Consider the following 17,867-nt stretch of genomic DNA (forward strand, 5'->3'; position numbering starts at 1 on the left):
ACACCACTCCTCCTGGCCATTAAGTTTTACTGTTCAAAAGAAAAAAGAAAAAGAAAAAGAAAAAAAATGTAGGTGTGAGCATTCCTATGATGATTTTTAAATCAAGCAATAGGAATAAAATATATTTTCCTTTTTTTATACCAAAAAAAATCTACACTTTGTGTTTTAATAACTTCTCCAACACTAAAGCAGCCTCCAATCTCCACAAATGAAAATATAATTTTATAAATTCACACTTTGTGAATCTGGTGCTCCAACTATCTTTTAAAAAATTAAAACTTTTAAAAAATTAAAAACTATCTTTTAATTTTTTAAAAGATAGTTGTGCAACAAACAGCAAGTTTTCTGATCGCTCCCCCTTTTTAAAAAAAATTTTTTTTTTTTTTTTTTTTTTTTTTTTAGTTTTTTTGCAGCTTGCACTGAGATTTCTTTTTGAAGGGGGTTAGTTATTTCTGGAATTACACCAGGCCTTGAGGATAGCTGCAGTGCATGCCTACTGTCTATGTAAAATAAAATGTAACAGGCTAAGTAGGTGTCATAAGTCCTAGGCCTCTTTTCTTACAATGTTCATTCTCTGCGACAAGGAATGTGATGATCCTTTAGGACAGGAATAAATGCTTGTCAGTTTCCTCCACTCTAGAAGTGATTTAAGGACGAATGGACTAGGGTTTCTACACGATGCGAAAGTTCTCATCTGCAAATGTCCTCCCTGGCAGGTAACACTGCACCTGAGGCGTCTTTACAAATACCCAACAACAGGGCTGTTTGCACCTTGCCCGGTATCCCTAGGGAGGCGCACCTAAGGGTCTGGAACATCTTTATGACAGAAGAACCAAGAGACGGTAAAATAAGTGCCAAGGCTCAGGTCCTAGGCTGAGAGGTGCGATGTCCAAAGCTTATTAAAGGAGCAAGAGCAGGGAACAGACGCCCCCAGCTCGGCACAGATGCCCAAAGACGCCTCCGCAGCGCGGCTGTCGAGCAGCGCGGAGTTGGCGCCGCACGGCGACCCTGTCTCCAGCCTTCAAATCAGGCTTCTCGGGACTGCAGACTTGGGGCAAGCAGCCACCTGGCAGCCCAGGGCAGCTACCTAGGCCCGAGCTCCCGCAGCCTGCGCTCCCTCTTGGCTGCGTTCCCAGGGCGCGTGGGGAAAGGCAGCAAGGCCGCAGCACAGGCTGCTTTAAAATCTGTCGCCTGGACTGGCCGCCTCCGGGCTCCCCGGGCCTAGCCCCCGGCCCCAGAGTCGGGCCCCACCCTTCCTACCGGGCCCACAGCTTCCGCGCCCGCTCCGGTTCCCGGGCGCCTTCCCTCCATGCGCTGCTTGCCGCCTTCTCCCCCCGGACCCCAGGCAAGGCCAACTAGCCCGCCTTTTCCGTCTCCCTAATCCCCTCCTACTTCACCTTCCCTTTCGGTCTTTCCCCGCCCCTGGCCCTAGGCCACGCCCCTCAGGCCCCGGCCACGCCCCATCCAAAGCCAGGTCCAAAAGCCAGGTCCCACGACCTCTGGCCAGGCCCCGCCTCCGGCCCTAGGCCACGCCCAATAGGCTCCGGCCCTGCCAAGGCCTGTGTCCTGGCCCTGTCTGGGCTTCAGCCAGCTGGCAGGCCTACTTCTATGCAAGCTGACTTGCAACTGCAGGTTCTGTTCAGCGGCTGAACTGGAAGTCCGCTTGCTCGTTTTAAGTCTATTGTAGATATCCCCACATATCCTGCAAAGAGAGACTTCTTATCTGTCTTTGGTTTGGATAGTTTGAAAGAATTAGGGTCCAGGTCCCCAAAGGGAAAAGGAAGCAGCTGCATTTTCCTCAGATCCTAGTTCTGAACAATGGGGCCTTTGGCCAAGGATAACAAATTCCAGAGGGGGTGCCCTGGCAATTTGGTATCATCATAGGTTCTGGATCCCTGTGTTGAATACGCAGAACTTTGGGTTGGATTCCCATTCTCTGTTATTTCATGCTCCTGGGCCATAGTGTCCTTATCTTTAAGATTAGAGGGGTGGATGACAGCATTAGAACTGGCCCCTGAACTTTATGTGACTATTTGAAATAGGCTTCCGAAATATGGGTGAATCTGTAAAGGCAGGTGTCACAATAAAAAGGAATACCTTTAGGTATTACACCACAATCAACTTTACCGTTGATTGAGAAAAACAGTATAGGCATTTGGTGTTGGAAGAACCTACAGGAGTCATTTCAAAGGAAGGTAGAGTTTTAATAATAATCAATGATGTTTGCTGAGACCAACTCAGTCTCAGGTATAACAGATATAACAGGTATAGATACGGTGTCTTGTAACAGGTATATACACGGTGTCTTGTTTGATTTTTAGAACATCATGCGTGTGGTAGGAGCTGTTTCCCTCCAATTACAGACATGAAGCAGACTAACAGTTTTATTAATATCAACTGGTTCACCATGCCTTTTTAGTAGAGAATGGGGCACTTTGATAGGAGATTAGCAAATTTACCCATTTAAGTCAGGGGGGAAAAGAAGAAGAAGAAGAAAGGGGAAATGCATGTCTTTTCAAAATTTGTTTTGCTTTGCTTTTCTGGGAGTGTAAAAGTGGGAGAAGTTTTTAAGAAAAGGGACTGGTTCGTAAGGGATAAGCAGGGAGAAGATATTGAGGAGAAACGACAATGGTGCTTAAGGAATATGGCTGAGTAACTCTGAGGAACAGGAATGGGGATAAAAGTAGTGCCCAAGAATAGGAGAGACAAGAATAAATGTAGAGGTTAAGAACTGTAGAGGTATGAGTACGGGAGTGTTGAATATTCCTAGAATGACTGGGCTCCTACTGAGATTGTATAATGAACAGATGGATCAAGAGAGGCTTCTGAGTGATTTCAGTGCTGGCTATCACTTTGATTGCATTCACTGCAACCGTAAAGCCATATAAATGTGTACCTGATAATGGTTGTTAAGGAGAGGCCTAAAAGTCCATTATTTATAATGTTATGTACTTTGGTCCATGCTGCCAGATGTGAAATTATACACAGGGCTCATGCTAAAAAATGACTTTGGTTTTTCTTTATGGAAGTTACTAAATTCTCTGCTGCCTGTATTAAACCCTTTGAGCAAGATTTCTGATGAATTTCACAGGCTGATTGTATTCCTATGACTTTACCCTTTAAAAAGATAATGTTAAAGAGAAAACACTCTAGATTTTATTTCTCTTTGCAAGAAATGCCCACAAAGAAACTTCAAATTAATATGCAAAAGATTTATATCAGAAACTGTGTCAAACTATTTTGAAAAGGCATGTTCCAACCAGTGACAAGAAAATCATATAAACCCAAGGTACAACAATGAAAAAATTGAGCAGATGGTATCTGGATATATATACTCTAATCTCCTTGCACATCTTAAGTGATTTAAGCACTTAACTAACTACTTTTAACTAAGCACCAAATGCTATTGTCTTTTAAAATAAATAAAATAAACATTCTTCAGTATCCACCTCAAAATGTACCAGCCCTGGAGATGGGCAAACACGAATAGGTGAAAAGGGTCTTTTATGATGTTCTGCTATCAAAAATGATAATCTGGCCTCAAGCTTGTGGCCAATTTCACTTTTAAGTCTTTCCTCCTGGAGAAACGTAACTATTTTTTTGAAACCTAGAATATCAATGCCCTATCATATGTCTGTGATGAAATACCAAAGGTAAAAATCACATTATTAAAGAACCAAAGGTTTCCAAATCAATCTCTCAGTTAAGGGTTCAGTTCAAATGCACGCTCCTTTCTGCAGTTCTTGCTTTCATTTTTACAGTATCTTTGAATTTCAACAGTACCTGTCCTCAGAGATGCTAAATTGGCAGAGAGAATGAAATCAAAACCAAACATTCAAAACCCCTTGCTGTTTGGGTTAAATTTCTAGAAGCACACGGGTTTTCATCACTCTAGTTAGTGTTTTAAATATGCATACAAAAATATCCCATAGAAATGATCTGCAAACAACAAAATATAAAGTAATACAGATAATTTTTGATAAGCTGCAGAAAAAAAAAAGCAAGGTCAATGACATCAATTCTTTAAGTGGCATTGCTGTCAGGTTTTAATTGTTAATTAGAAGTTAACATTTACAGTGGTACAGAGATGTTCTTAGGTTTCATTTCAGCCATGGTGAGATAAGCCATTCTTATCATTTCTAGAAAAACTTTTAGATACCAATGTCATAAGAGGCCTAGAACAGAACTTTCAACACATATCATTGTCCATCGAATTCCTCTTCTTCTTATGCCACAGAGAACACAACTAGCTATTCAACATATTTTATGACTTCATTTAATAGTAAAGAAAAGGAAAAAGGAAATTAAAACTATTCTAGTTTTTAAAGAGCTAAGTTGAAAACATATAATCCCCCAATCGAGTAAACTGTTTTACTGAAGACTATGCCTTTATCTTTAAATTACTACAACCTTTTTTAGAGATTTGATTACAAGTTTGTCTCAAAAAATACTTTTACTGCTGCTCTGGAAAACAGGATGGCAGTTCCTTAAAAATTAAACTAAACTAAATATAGAATTGCCACGTGATCCAGCAAGTCCTCTTCTTGGTATATATCAAGAGTTGAAAACAAGGACTCAAAAAGATATTTGATATCTATGTTCATGGCAACATTACTCACAATTGCCAAAAGGTGGAGACAACTCAAACGTCCACTGACAGATGAACAGATTGACAAAACATATTATATGTACATGCAATGAGATATCATTTCACCTTGACCTTGGATGAACCTTGAATATTTTATGCTAAGTGAAATGAGCCAGAGTCAAAAAGACACATGCTATATTCTTTTACTTAAGCAAGGTACCTATAATAGTCAAATTCAAAGAGACAGAGGTAGGATGGTGGTTACTAGTTAGGAGTTAGGACTAGGGAAAATGAGGAGTTATTTAAAAGCAAACTTTCCATTGATAGCTGCCCAACAAGGTGAATATACTTAATGCCACTGAAGTATACACTTAAAATGGTTAAACTGGTAAATTTTACGTTATGTACATTTTATAACAAGAAAGAAGTGTTTGACTTTGGACAGCCATTTGTAGATAACCTGTAAAACCTTGAATCAGAGGCTAGGGTTGTGGCTCAGTGGTAGAGTGCTTGCCTTGCATGTGTGAGGTGCTGGGTTCAATCCTCAGCACCACATAAAAATAAATAAATAAAATAAAGGTACTGTGTCCATCTATACCTAAAACCATTTTTCAAAAAAAACCCCTTGAATTAGAACACTTATTACTCTCACTAGTATTTGCAAGTATTAAATAATAAAAGGCTAGCATTTTAAATTACATCACTTTTAACATTAAAAAAAGGTGTTAATGGAATTGCCTTGTTTGTTTGTTTCTAACTTAGTGATCCATTTTGGTATTTGTGACAAAGGTGAATTTGTATCTGGTGACTAGATTTTCGCTAGACCCCTTTTCTCCTCCTGAACGCCTGGCTGTATTGATTTCCCAGCCTCCCTTGCAGTGAGGTGTGGGTCCTGTGGAGGCTTGTGGTAGAAGTGACATGCGCCTGCCAGAATTGAACCATCAACAAAACTCCCTTTCTATCACCATCCCCTCTCCACATCCATCTGTGGGCTGGATGGAAAGAACTTCTAGGATGTGGGGAAAGCAGGCATAAGAGGGTAGGAGACGGTATCAGAAAGACTCTGGAGCTAACTGTGAAGAACTTTAACCAGTGATAACTGTGCAAAAAATATTAAACAAAAGAATGTGGTTTTGTTGTTTTAGGTCACTGAGATATGGGACTTATGTATTTGTTACAGCAAATAGCCTACCCTGACTGATAGAGTATTTGTCTTGGCAAGAGAATTGGATGTACCCATTCGCAAATTGAAAACTACTCTCCATTAGCCAGGCATTAATAACTAATATTAAATGGCTTCCAAATCCTTGAGAGAATTATTTAAGCATTAGAGGAATCTATTAGCACACAATAATGTGATTATTGATCTTTAATACATGCGGTGTTGAAAATTAGGTTAAACAGAATGAATTAAACCCAAAAAAGTTGGCAGGAAAACTATTCATTAACTGTTAAGTCCAAGAATGTAGCATCTTGTCTGTGAAGAATACCAAATGGTAGTTTTCTCAGTGCTGAAAAGCAAAACAATGTAGACTTGAACCAAATACTGGAAGGATAACACATTTATAAATCAGATAACTTTTTTCTTTAAGTAATATGAATACATTCCTTGTTGAAAATCTTTAATTTTTTTTACTATGGAATTAGTTTAAATTTCTAATCAGAAACTATGTTTAATTGCTGTTTTTAATCATTGTTCTACATAAAGAGAACAAGTCTTTCAGCACTTGACTGAAAGAACTCTTCTGCACGGGTAGGTTGTGAATGTTGTTACTTATATAGTAAATATTGTTAAGAGAATTATTGGGGTGTACAAAAATCATGTTGTCGCTAGAATAACTGAAGAAAATGGTGTGCTTTAATCTCCTACATAGAATGAGCAGGGGGTTGGGGTCTTTTCTTTGGAAGGAGTCTCCTGCTAGGGTGTGCTGGAAGTAGTTGCATTTTCAGGGAATATGGGGACCCTGGCAGTACCCACCTTATGTTCACAAGTAGCTCTGCAGTCAGATGGACTTGCCAATTCCTGGCTCCTCTATTTTCTTGCTATGGAAGCTCTTAATTTTTCTGAGCTACAGAGTATTCATATAAGATGGAAATACTATTACCTCCCCCTGGCAGATTCCTGGTTGTCTCCAAGATTCATTTTCCTTTTCTGTCACACTAGTAATTTAGTGGGGTTCATGGCCACTCAGTTAATAATAATACTTCTTAGCTCTATTAAAGGTTGGCATGGTTATGTAACCAAGCAGATTTGATCTGTGCTCCATCCCACTGGGAAAGGATGAGAATTGAAAAATATGCCTATTCTTTCAAAGAAAGGTCCACAGAGAGTTTATGAGTTGAGAATGGCCAGGACCTTCATACCTTCTTGGGGTTGGTGTGTGGATTGAATGATGTGCCATAACACGGTGTCTCATCTGGAATCTTTAGAACCATACTGTGAGGCTTGCTTGACAGGAGAGAGTAATTAGGGTTTAAGTACAGAGAAGTTAGAAATAGCAAACAGAAGTGAATAAGCAATGTGCTTTTAGACAAAAGGGTAGGTGGGCTTCAGGGTACCATACTCTAAAAGAGCACTATTCCAGGAACTGCAGAAGTTTAAGATCCAAAGGTCAGGAGACTCTCAGACTGGGCTCAGGAAAATTGCAGACCCTGGACTAAGAGCCTAGGAGAAATGATTTAGGAAGGTCAGTTAATATAGTGGCAATGCAGCAGCACTTACAGTGAAGATAATAATAGTGACAGAATAACCATTCATTTATTGATAGTCTCTGTGCCAGCCTGTATTCTGGAAGCTCTTTGTAACATTTTAAAGATTTTGTATCCATATAATCCCCATTTTATACATGCTCAGAGATATAGAGTCTTTTGGTTCAATGTCTAAAAGCCAGTAAGTGGCTAAATTGAGATTCAAATCCAGGACTTGCTAACTCTGAAATCCAAACTCTGAGAACTATTTAGAAATCCAAGGAAATGGTTTAGCACAGTGCATAGTGAAGTGTTCAATAAGTGTTAGCTGTTATTATCCCAACAAGGGACCAGGTGTCTGGTACAGATCAGCAAAAGCAAGAGCAAGATTAGAGTCCACCTAGAGGCCCTGTGTGTTGGGGGAGTGGTCTGCTGCTAAGTAAGGGAAGTTGATTTCTATCAGAGAGTAAAAAATGAGGAGTCAGGGATCAAAATTATTTCTAATCCCAGAGCATTCTTCTTTGCTTCACTTGTGTAGGGAAGGACCCAGATACTTTGATAACAAGAGGATGTTGGCAAGGGAAGCCAGCACTTGCCTTGATTATCACAAAATCAAAGATTTTTAGAGCTAGAAGATCTTAAAAACAATCTAGTAACCAACCTCTTCTCTTGGAAGTAGGGATTTTTAAAAATCACCAACTGCTGAGAAACAAGTAAACTCAAAAGGGCTTTTAACACAAAGAGTCTAAAGTCCCAGAGAAAGGTTTTAACCTTAGAGAAGCAGGGTAAGTCGGAAAGCACTTTAAAATCATAGCATGTGTGAAAGAGTAAGGTTGGAACACGTGTTAGTAGTAACAGATGTAATAGGAAAGCTTCTATATTAGGCTTTGGCATCCTTGCCTTAAGATTCCTTAAAACATTTTTAAATAGATCGTTTCATTATTCTGATTTTTAGATGATATTAGGATGTGAGGTTGGCTTGGTCACCTCCATAAAGAACTCTCTTTTTAATATAAGGTGTATGAGTATGTGCAAGATTTAACAGACAGTCCTATTTGAACATCAAGCACATAGTATTTCTAAAATGATACAGAAGAATATATCCAAGACATTTTATATGTTACAAAGCCTAGTAGTAAGATAAACAGCTATAACCCCCCTGTGGACATTACCAGTACCATTGATGTCCTTTGCATGGTCTCTTCCCTATTCCACCCAGCTCCCCACAGGAAGCAGTCACTCTCCTGAACTTTATGCTAATCATTCTTTTGTGATTCAGAGAGACACCCTATATTTCAGGCACCTTCACAACCTCCATCTCCTGCATGTAGAATTTCAAACAGTGGGAGAGTATTAACAGTGTAAATAGGAGCTGCAAAGTAACACCATCTTCCTTAACACGGTTTTGCCAAAATTTAACTTGTCTTTAAAATTGACTAACGATGGTAATTTTCACAGACATAGAAAATAAGACAGAAATAACTTTCAGTCACATCAGAACCGAGGACTCCTGTCAACCCCAAAGTGTGTGAGGAACACCATAATGGTGTCACGGGAGAGTGGTGAGCTGAAGCTCCAAACCTCAGTTCTTGCATCTTGATGTAAGAAAACTTAGAATCAAATGCAAAAGTCAGGCAAGAGAATTTTATTATGAGTGAAAGTAAAAAGAGGCTCAAGGAAAGAACACTCTAGAAAGAGAGAGTGGGTCATCTCTGAGCAGAGACTAACAGAGGAAACGATGCTGCTTCCCAATTTATTGCTGCTTTATCTTAGCTTTGAGAACTGGGGTCAACCTTCTACCATCTTGATCAATCAGATGTGTAACTTCTCCTTCATATCAGGCAGGGGAGTTTTTGACCTTAGTGATTCCACTCTGGAACCATCATGGTGACCATCCTATTGTGGGGCGGGGGAGGGGGGGGAGCGGTGGCTACATCTACAAGTTAGACTTATGTTAATGTGGGTGCTGGGGTCAGTGACCAGACAAACTTTACCATAGTGTAATGTGTTACTGAAGAAATTTTCCTTCTGATATACATTAAGAAATTTATGGCTATAAGTTCTAACTTTAAAATGAGCTCAGTAGACCCCATTGACATATTTCTGAATTGTCTCCCTTTGTTTCCTTATGTTTATTCTCAGGGTTCATACCCCTGTTATTTTTCTATAGGTTTCTATAGGTTACCCAGGTCATTGAACAAAAAGAAATATGAGAACTAGAGACCAGGATGGAACCAATGATGATTTGCAATAAGAAGTCATGTGACTTTGTCTAGAGAGCAGAGTGGTGATGAAGAGGATAATGTAAGGAAGTATTGACTTTGTCTTTCACTATAAAAAAATAAATAGGTAAATAAAAAGACAATGATGTTAAATATCTCATTTCATTATTTTGAGTGGAGCAGTATTTTAATATCATTGGTCTGAAAAGTAATTTCAGTTTGTCCTGTTTTGCAGCTAATTTTGACAGACTCCTCATGACCACTGGTTGTGTGTTCTGGAAGCTCTGCTCTAGTGATAACCCTGGCAAAGATCTCAAAATGGAGATGCTGGTGGCTAGTGTGTGCTTGTGTAAGACAGCTGTACTGTGTTGAAAAGTGGCCACGTGCTGCTGATAGAGTTGCTGTGAAATTCGTCCACCTGATTAGCAGATTTGCTAGAAGTCCCTTTACCTGTCTTGAGAGTTGATTCTTGCTCATTAGTTGCATGACAACCTAATGTGACTCTTCATTGCTCGCTCCTGAACTTGCAGTTGCTCCTGCAACAATCCATTCTTGTGTTGATTTTTTTTTTTTCAGATTCAAAATCCTAAGTCATCCTTATTTAAAGATGACTTCCTGATCAATGGGGGATAGACAGAAAGACAAAGAAGGAAAAAAGTGGAAAAGACAGGGTTTGAGATGAGTCAGGGACTTATTTAAAAGGACTAGTTACTATGACTCACATCATTTATTATAGTAATAGAAGACAAGAATTTTTTTGACATCAGGCAAATTCAATATTTCATAATTCATCATGTAGGAATAAGATATCACTTAGACCCCTCAGAAATGGAATTATTGCTTTCCTTCTGGCATGGCTGAAGTCATGGAAATGTTTATTTCCCTAACTGTTTTGCTTGCCTTCTTTCCTCTTTCAGATAACAGGACAGCCTGACTTATCAGCATAAAAAAATATTTCTGTCAGCACCCAGGGAACATGGAGTAAGTGTAAAAAGAGGACATTTATGTCAGCTTGCACTATTAACCTAAGCCCAGACACCAAGAGCTGCAGTAAATTAAAAAAAAAAAAAGTTGCAGGCTGTCATGCTAATTAACAGTTGATAGGTACAAATATTTTAGCACATCATATAATTGGAAGATTGTGCCTTTTGACAGGCAGTACGAACTTCACAGGAAAATATTTCATCGAATGTGAGTATTAAGGTGGAAAACATGGGTGGGAAGAAGAAGAAGAAGAAAAAAACCCCTTCTTAAAGCAAGATACATTTATCCTTCAGTTGGAAAAAGATGCAGCTCAAAGTGACAGTCCACATGCATGTCATGTTTCATTGAATTATGGTGCTAATGTGATATGGTCATCTTCCAAACAAAACCCCTATCATTGCTTTCTTTTGAACCATATTCAGTTACAGCAAGAGATGATGTTGTAAAGTTCTTTTAGGATCAAGAGAATCCCTAATCATGTAAATGGAGAAATTTAATTTTAAAATCAGAATGGCATTTGCATGTTAATTCAGGGTCTTAACTAAAACTTCACTTTACAGAAGAAATTGATGTTCCATGGGAGAAGTATTATGGGTAATTTTCCTTGGCAGAAAATCTTTAACTATCATCAAAAGAATAAATTCAAAACACAGTATTAAAACTTGCATGGGGGTTGAGGATAGAGCTCAGTTGGTAGAGTGCTTGCCTCACAAGCATAAGACCCTGGGTTCAATCCCCAGCATCACAAAAAAAAAAAAAAAAAAAAGAAAAAAAAGAAAGAAAGAAAGAAAAAACTTGCATGGTTTGAGTAATAGTTTTAAAATAATGAAATCAACCAATTTTCCATAGAAAAAGATGGGAGTTAGGATGTGGCTGATGGTCAACTTCACAGCATTGGACAGTCATAAGCATACACGAAGGTCTCCACTACTTTGCAAACTGGGATTATATACTGTTTGATTCAAGAATGAATTACTTTTAGGTCATTTCCTCATAATCAAGGAGGGCTACATTGGCTGGCTGCATCTGAAAGTAAGAAGTAGTATTTTTTACTTGTTTGTTTGTTTGTTTCCTGGTCAGAGTGGTCCTGGGCACAATATTTCCATAAGCAAAAATTGTTCCTAGCACCATTTTCCCTATTCACTTCTATTTCAGTCTCTTCGTTGATGCTTGTGCATGCTCCCTGAACTCCCCATTATAAACTCCCTCCTCATCATGTGATTTCCTATAACTTTTTCCAAGTGGTTCTGTTCTTGATGAGCTCACTAGTCGGACAATACTCCTCACCCAAACCCCAGCATCCTCTAGTGTCACTCACTGGCAATTATACCAAAACAAAAATTCCTTTTTGCTGGAAGCGGTTGTTCTCTAAAGTTAGTTAATTTGAAAAAAAAATCTGTGCACAAGTATACAGGCATGATCATGAGTGTTTCCATCTAGTTATGATATTTGCAAACTGCTATGGTTTGAATATTTGTGTCCTGCCCAAATCAAAACCTAATTCCCAATGTAACAGCATTAGATGGACAGGATTTTGGAATGTGATTAGGCCATGAAGATGGAGCTCTCAGAAATGGGATTAGTGCTCTTATAAAGAGATCCCCAAGAACTAGTTGGCATCTTCCACCACGTGAGGTCACAGCAAGTGCCATCTATGAACAAGAGAACGAGAACTGTGAGCAATACATTTCTGTTGCTTTAAAGCTAGCCAGTTTACGATTTTTGTTGTTGTTGTTGTTATAATAGTCCTAACAGTCCAAGACACATCCAAAATGATTGGTTATTTGGAACCACTTTTTTAATCTGAGTAAAACTAGTCTATCAAGATGCATTATATAAAACAGTATCTCATGACCAATCAAGTTTGGAAAACTTTGCCTATTACATTCCATTTATTGGTGATCTTAGTTTTTCCAAGTGCAAGTAAGTCCAGCTACTTGTTTAAATTGGGTATTTCTCCAAATTTATGAACATTAATAAACATCTGTGTGTAATTTATTTTCCTTAGTATGACATCTGCCGATGCTCTAGGAAGAACACAGATATATAAGCTGCCTTCATTCAAAGTAGCATTGGTCTGATGGTGTAAATTTCAGACACTGTGATGGCTCTTTGAGGTAAGCATTTTGAAGTCAATACTAAATAAAGTCATACTATGTAAAGTTACACCAGTTTACCTAAATAGATGGTCAATTTTGTTTTTAAAGTTAATTCAAACAAATCATCACATATCCTTTACCCCATCCCAGAATTTCGAAGCCTCTTCCAGCCACATCCAAGAGAGAGCACTGTGCAACCATAAAAAAAAGGCCTCATCTTGTCTCCTGGACAAATGGTGACCACTTTTCACCCAAAGGAGAGAATCTGTGATATTGAAGATCACAGCTCTGAATGTGAAACTCCCACCAAGTCCATCTCTAGCCCCAGCAATCGCAGTTGAGGTCTGGAAAACGGAGAAGCTTTCTTCACAGTTTGGGGTTAGGATGGCAGGTCTGTGCTCAGGAAATTGAGTCTCTTTCCCATGCTGGGGCGGATTGGTGGTAGAGCTACTTTTCACTTGGAACCATTTTTATCCCCCCATCAGAAACTTTGGAATGTGCTGGAACTCTTTACCTCAGGGAATAGAGTCACTTGGTAAACTTGAACTTCACCTGGGATGACATCAATAATTTTATTCCTCAAATAGTTAAATTGGAAAGAGAAACCTTAATAGAACCACGAATACTTGTCAGCTTAAACCCTGTAGGGTATATAATTTCTAGTGAAAAGTAAATAGCATGCACTGCTTAATAAAGCATATAATCACATAACAATTTACAGAGGAAAGGTTGATTCTCCCATTTTTCTTGAACATTATTTGAGAATCTATGGGGGAAGATATTATTCTACAAAAACAAACCAAAACATAAAAGATTTGGCTAACAAAGACACATTAGAATCTTAATGTTTATTCTAAAACACTTTAGAAGTTACGAAATTTTTTCTGTATTTTCTTAACCTTTAACATGACTTAAGAATCTTGCTTAGAAATTGTCAATATTAATAATAAAAACAGATTAGATAAAATGTTTAATATTAAAAATGTATGGCTAAATCCAACTAATTGGAAGATTTGTTGAATTCCATTAAGTCTCAATTTTCCCCTCTGTGAAAAAAGGGAAAAAAAGTACTGGTATTTACTAAGTTTCATGAGTTATAATAATGTGAAGGTATTTTATAAGAGCAAAGCATGAAGCAGGTTAAGTAACTGTTACAGGTTAAGTAACAGTTAAGTAACTGTTATTTCAAATTGCTTTTAGGGGAAATTTGTAATAAAGTAAGCTATTATTTGGTTATAAGTTAAATAACCAAAAACATATTTAAAAGATACCATGACTCCCTTGCCTGTATACCAGAAGCCCAAATGTACTCCAGTCCAAAAATTGGAGCTCTGAATATTTGATTTAAAACATTGGCAGACTCTGGATTAATAAGAATATGTGTATATATATATATATATTATTAGTTTGTTCTTGATATATATATATATATATATATACATGTATATATATATTGTTTTTTTTAAACATTGGCAGACTCTAGATTAATAAGAATATGTGTATATATATATTATTAGTTTGTTCTTGATATATATATATATACATGTATATATATATTGTTTTTTTTAAACATTGGCAGACTCTGGATTAATAAGAATATGTGTATATATATTATTAGTTTGTTCTTGATATATATATATATATATATACACATGTATATATGCATATATGTGTATATGTGTGTATACACACACACACAAACATCCCTTTCTAAGCAAAGAGTAAATGAAGTTTGGAAAGATGTTCAATGATAACTATTGCCATAAAAAGTGTTTTCTGTTTAACTTAAAAGTTAAACAGAGGCAGCGGCTGCTGCGCTGCCAGCGCTGCCCGCGCAGCCCACTCAGCCCGCGGTCCCCGACCCTGAAGCCCCAGCGCCCGCCAAACCTGGAGGCCCTGGGCGACCCCGAGACCCCAACATGTGCTTCTTCGAGGGGCAACAGCATCCGCATGGAGCTCGCTGGGCGCCTAACTATGATCCTCTCTGCTCACTCTGCACCTGCCAGAGACGAACGGTGATCTGTGACCCGGTGGTATGTCCACTCCCAAGCTGTCCACACCTGGTGCAGACACCTGACCAGTGCTGCCCCGTGTGCCCGGAGAAAAAAGATGCCAGATAGCTGCCAGGACTGCCAAGGAGCCGGGACCCAGGAGAGGGGGCGCACTGGAGAGGTACACTGTGAGAAGGTGCAGTGTCCCCGGCTGGCCTGTGCCCAGCCCATCCGCGCCAACCCCACTGACTGCTGCAAACAGTGTCCAGTAGGGCCAGGGGCCCACTCCCAGCTGGGGGATCCCATGCAGGCTGACGGGCCCCGGGGCTGCCGTTTTGCGGGACAGTGGTTTCCGGAGAGCCAGAGCTGGCACCCATCGGTGCCCCCTTTGGGGAGATGAGCTGTATCACCTGCAGGTGTGGGACAGGGGTGCCCCACTGTGAGCGCGATGACTGTTCACTGTCATTATCCTGTGGCTCGGGGAAGGAGAGTCGATGCTGATCCCACTACACACCCCTCGGCCAACCTCTGAGACCAGGAGTGTTCCAGAACTGGAGAAAGAAGCTGAAGGCTCCTACAGAGCAGCCACAAGGCCATATGACCAAGAGGACGGGGCCTGAGCTGGGGGAAGGGGTGGTGCTGAGGACCCCGCATTCTCCTCTGGGGAAGCCCAGTGCCTTTGACTCCTCTGCTCGGCCCCTTCTCCCTCCCGCTCTACCTTTGGGAACCACAGTTCCGCAAGGGGAAGAGGCAGCTGGGCAGACCAAGGTCATATCCACTCCAGCTTCTGCCTTGTTACCGTCTGGCCCCTGGCCTAGAAGCCCACCCCTTTCCTTCTGTACATAATGTCACTGGCTTGTTGGGATTTTTAATTTATCCTCACTCAGCACCAAGGGTCCCCCCACTCCACTCCTGCTGCCCCTGAGCTGAGCAGAGTCATTATTGGAGATTTTTGTATTTATTAAATTTTTTTTTTTTTTTTAGTCTTTGGACTTGCAATGGGCTCTTTGTAGCCAGGGATCTGAGTGGGCCCCAGTGGAGAAAGGTCTGAGAGTAGGAAGTGAGAGAGGGGAGCTCTGGCTCCAGGGCCTTTTCTCCGACCCCCTGGAACTGGCAGAGTCCTGGAGAGGAAACAGGATGGTGCAGCAGTCGCTGGCATGCCTGGATTCTGCAGGGGGTTAGGGATGATCCTTGAGATAGACAGGACCCTCCAGAGCCCAGGCAACCTTAAGCAAGATTTAGACTCAAGTTTAGTCACCCAGGGCTGGCATTTTTACTGGCTCCATGTTCGAAATTGCTCCAAAGAGAGAAAAATGTCACTTACCTTTTCTTTCCTTGTCTAAAACAAGGCACATACTTTGCTGTTATTCTTTCCTGGAAATGAATTGTGTTCTGCACCCATTCTGGGTCAAATCCAGATCTGAGTAGATTGAAATCCAGTTCTTGGCTGAGCTTATCTTGAGATCAAGTGATGTGATGTGTACCACCCCTGTCCCTTTCCACCTTTCTCCCCTTAACCCCTTACTCCTGCCATTGGGAACTGGGCATTCCCACAGGCTTTACAGGCTCTAGGGACATAAGCATATCAGGACAGAAATCCAACATGTGTGTACCTGCAGAACTGTTTTGTACAAGGTTAAATGAATCTGGGATTTTATGATCTAGTAGAGCAGAGTGAAAGGGAGATGAGAGCTTTTTATTTAGTGTTAGGCATGCCATATGTGGTTAAGCAGTTACTGTCTGAGTCCATCAAAACCTCAGGTCCCAAGTTCTTCTGTTAACTAGCTGAATTATTTCACTTCCACAAACCCTTTTCCTTTCTGTAAAGCAGATACCTTCCCCATGGGATACCATCAGAACAGGTGCTTGTTCAACTCAGTGCCTGGCACACATTTGTTGGAAAAGGCACTCTAGCTGCAGTGGGACTTTTGGAGGTGTTCAGCCGGGAGAAATGTGGGGAAGAGAGTGGCAGTGGGTGTCCATTACATCTGGCATGATGTTTGTGGAGGGGTTAGGCTGAGGATGGAGGGATGATAAGGGTGGAGATAACTGGACTTGGGCCAGGGCCTTGGCCTGTCATGGTAGGAGATTATGAGGGTCAGATAGGGATGAGAGAGCAACAGGATTCAGCATGGGGTTAAATGCAGGAAACTAAGCACAGCACCAGCCATGGTGTAAAGGAGGATTTGGTCTGAAAATGGATGCTGACAGTACTGTCTTCCCTGAAGGAATCACAGAGTCGGGTCACCACAGGGTGGCTCAGTGGGCTCCATGAGGTAGAATCTTATTCCACAGAACCTGAATTGCAGGCACCTAGCAGGGATTTGGAGCAGTCCTCTGGATGTCAACTGAGCAAATGAATGAACAGCTGATGGATCAGGCAGAGTTGTATCCTCTTCAGACAAGTCTTTGAAACACCTTTCCCATCCTACCCTGCATTCCAACCAAAGCTGGCTATCCTGCCCAAGCCCCAGGGAGGTGGTGTGGTGACCCAGTAAGTCCAGTCCTTTGCATTTAGTGAGGGACTTGATGTCAGGCTCCTTGGAGTCCTGGTGTGCAGAGACCTCAAGGGGGCACACCGTCCACTTCCCTTTAGACAACTAACGACACATCATCAGAAACCACACCACATCCTAACACAATAAAACCCAAGGAGGACCAGTTTTCCTGGGTAGACTATTTCAGAGTCTCAAAAGCATAATTGGTAGGATTTAAAATTTGATCTCTAATGCTGGGAACAATGAAGTCTTCTACACTGTAGAGGGTTTGACTGGACTTCTCCAGCAGAAAGGCAGAGGTCATACAAAGATGCTCTGAGTGGCTGGTCAAAGGGGATGGTTCTGATACACCTGTTTTTTTAAAAAGAAATCTTTGATGTTTAGTCTTCTAATTCAAAATGTTCTTCTGGTGAGTGCATGAACCCCCTTTCATGCATTCCCAGTGACTCTCTTTATTCATGATTTTCTATGCAAAATCCAGGTTTGGACATGTCAGGTGATGAACAGTCACTAGTTTGGAGCTGTGGTATGATGGGCTGCTGGCAGCCATCAGCTCACTTTTGGCCAAGTCACCAGAGCAATGTCCATGTGTTTGAATAATTTATGACAGTGACTTATGAAAGGTAGTTTTCAAACTATGACCATAGACTTATGAAAGTGCCTCCAAGCAGAGGGAGAGTTGAGGGGGTACCCAGAGGGAAAGTAAAGTTGAGGGGGTACCTACTGGGAGTGGGGGTCCAGGGCCCACACTCTCATGGATGCTCAACCACTAGCAAAGATTGCATTCTGAAGACCAG

The 17,867-nt window shown here is 40.6% G+C and overlaps 1 protein-coding gene and 1 pseudogene across 3 annotated transcripts in view; one reads left to right on the top strand and one right to left on the bottom strand.

Annotated features, from left to right (window-relative positions):
• Pter (phosphotriesterase related) overlaps nt 1-1,383 on the bottom strand; it is a 59,791-nt gene extending 58,408 nt beyond the window's left edge. For 2 of the 3 annotated variants that reach the window (XM_047521204.1, XM_047521206.1), the window contains exon 1: nt 1,261-1,351. The gene's annotated coding sequence lies outside the window, so the exon portion shown is untranslated. Of the gene's footprint in view, nt 1-1,260 lie in introns of all 3 variants that reach the window. The other variant, XM_047521205.1, reaches the window with a different exon arrangement.
• On the top strand, nt 679-15,192 carry LOC124961162 (chordin-like; annotated as a pseudogene).
• Nucleotides 15,193-17,867: the final 2,675 nt, after the last annotated feature.

Source organism: Sciurus carolinensis, chromosome 12 (genome assembly GCF_902686445.1).
Source record: "Sciurus carolinensis chromosome 12, mSciCar1.2, whole genome shotgun sequence".
Classification (NCBI taxonomy): domain Eukaryota; kingdom Metazoa; phylum Chordata; class Mammalia; order Rodentia; family Sciuridae; genus Sciurus; species Sciurus carolinensis.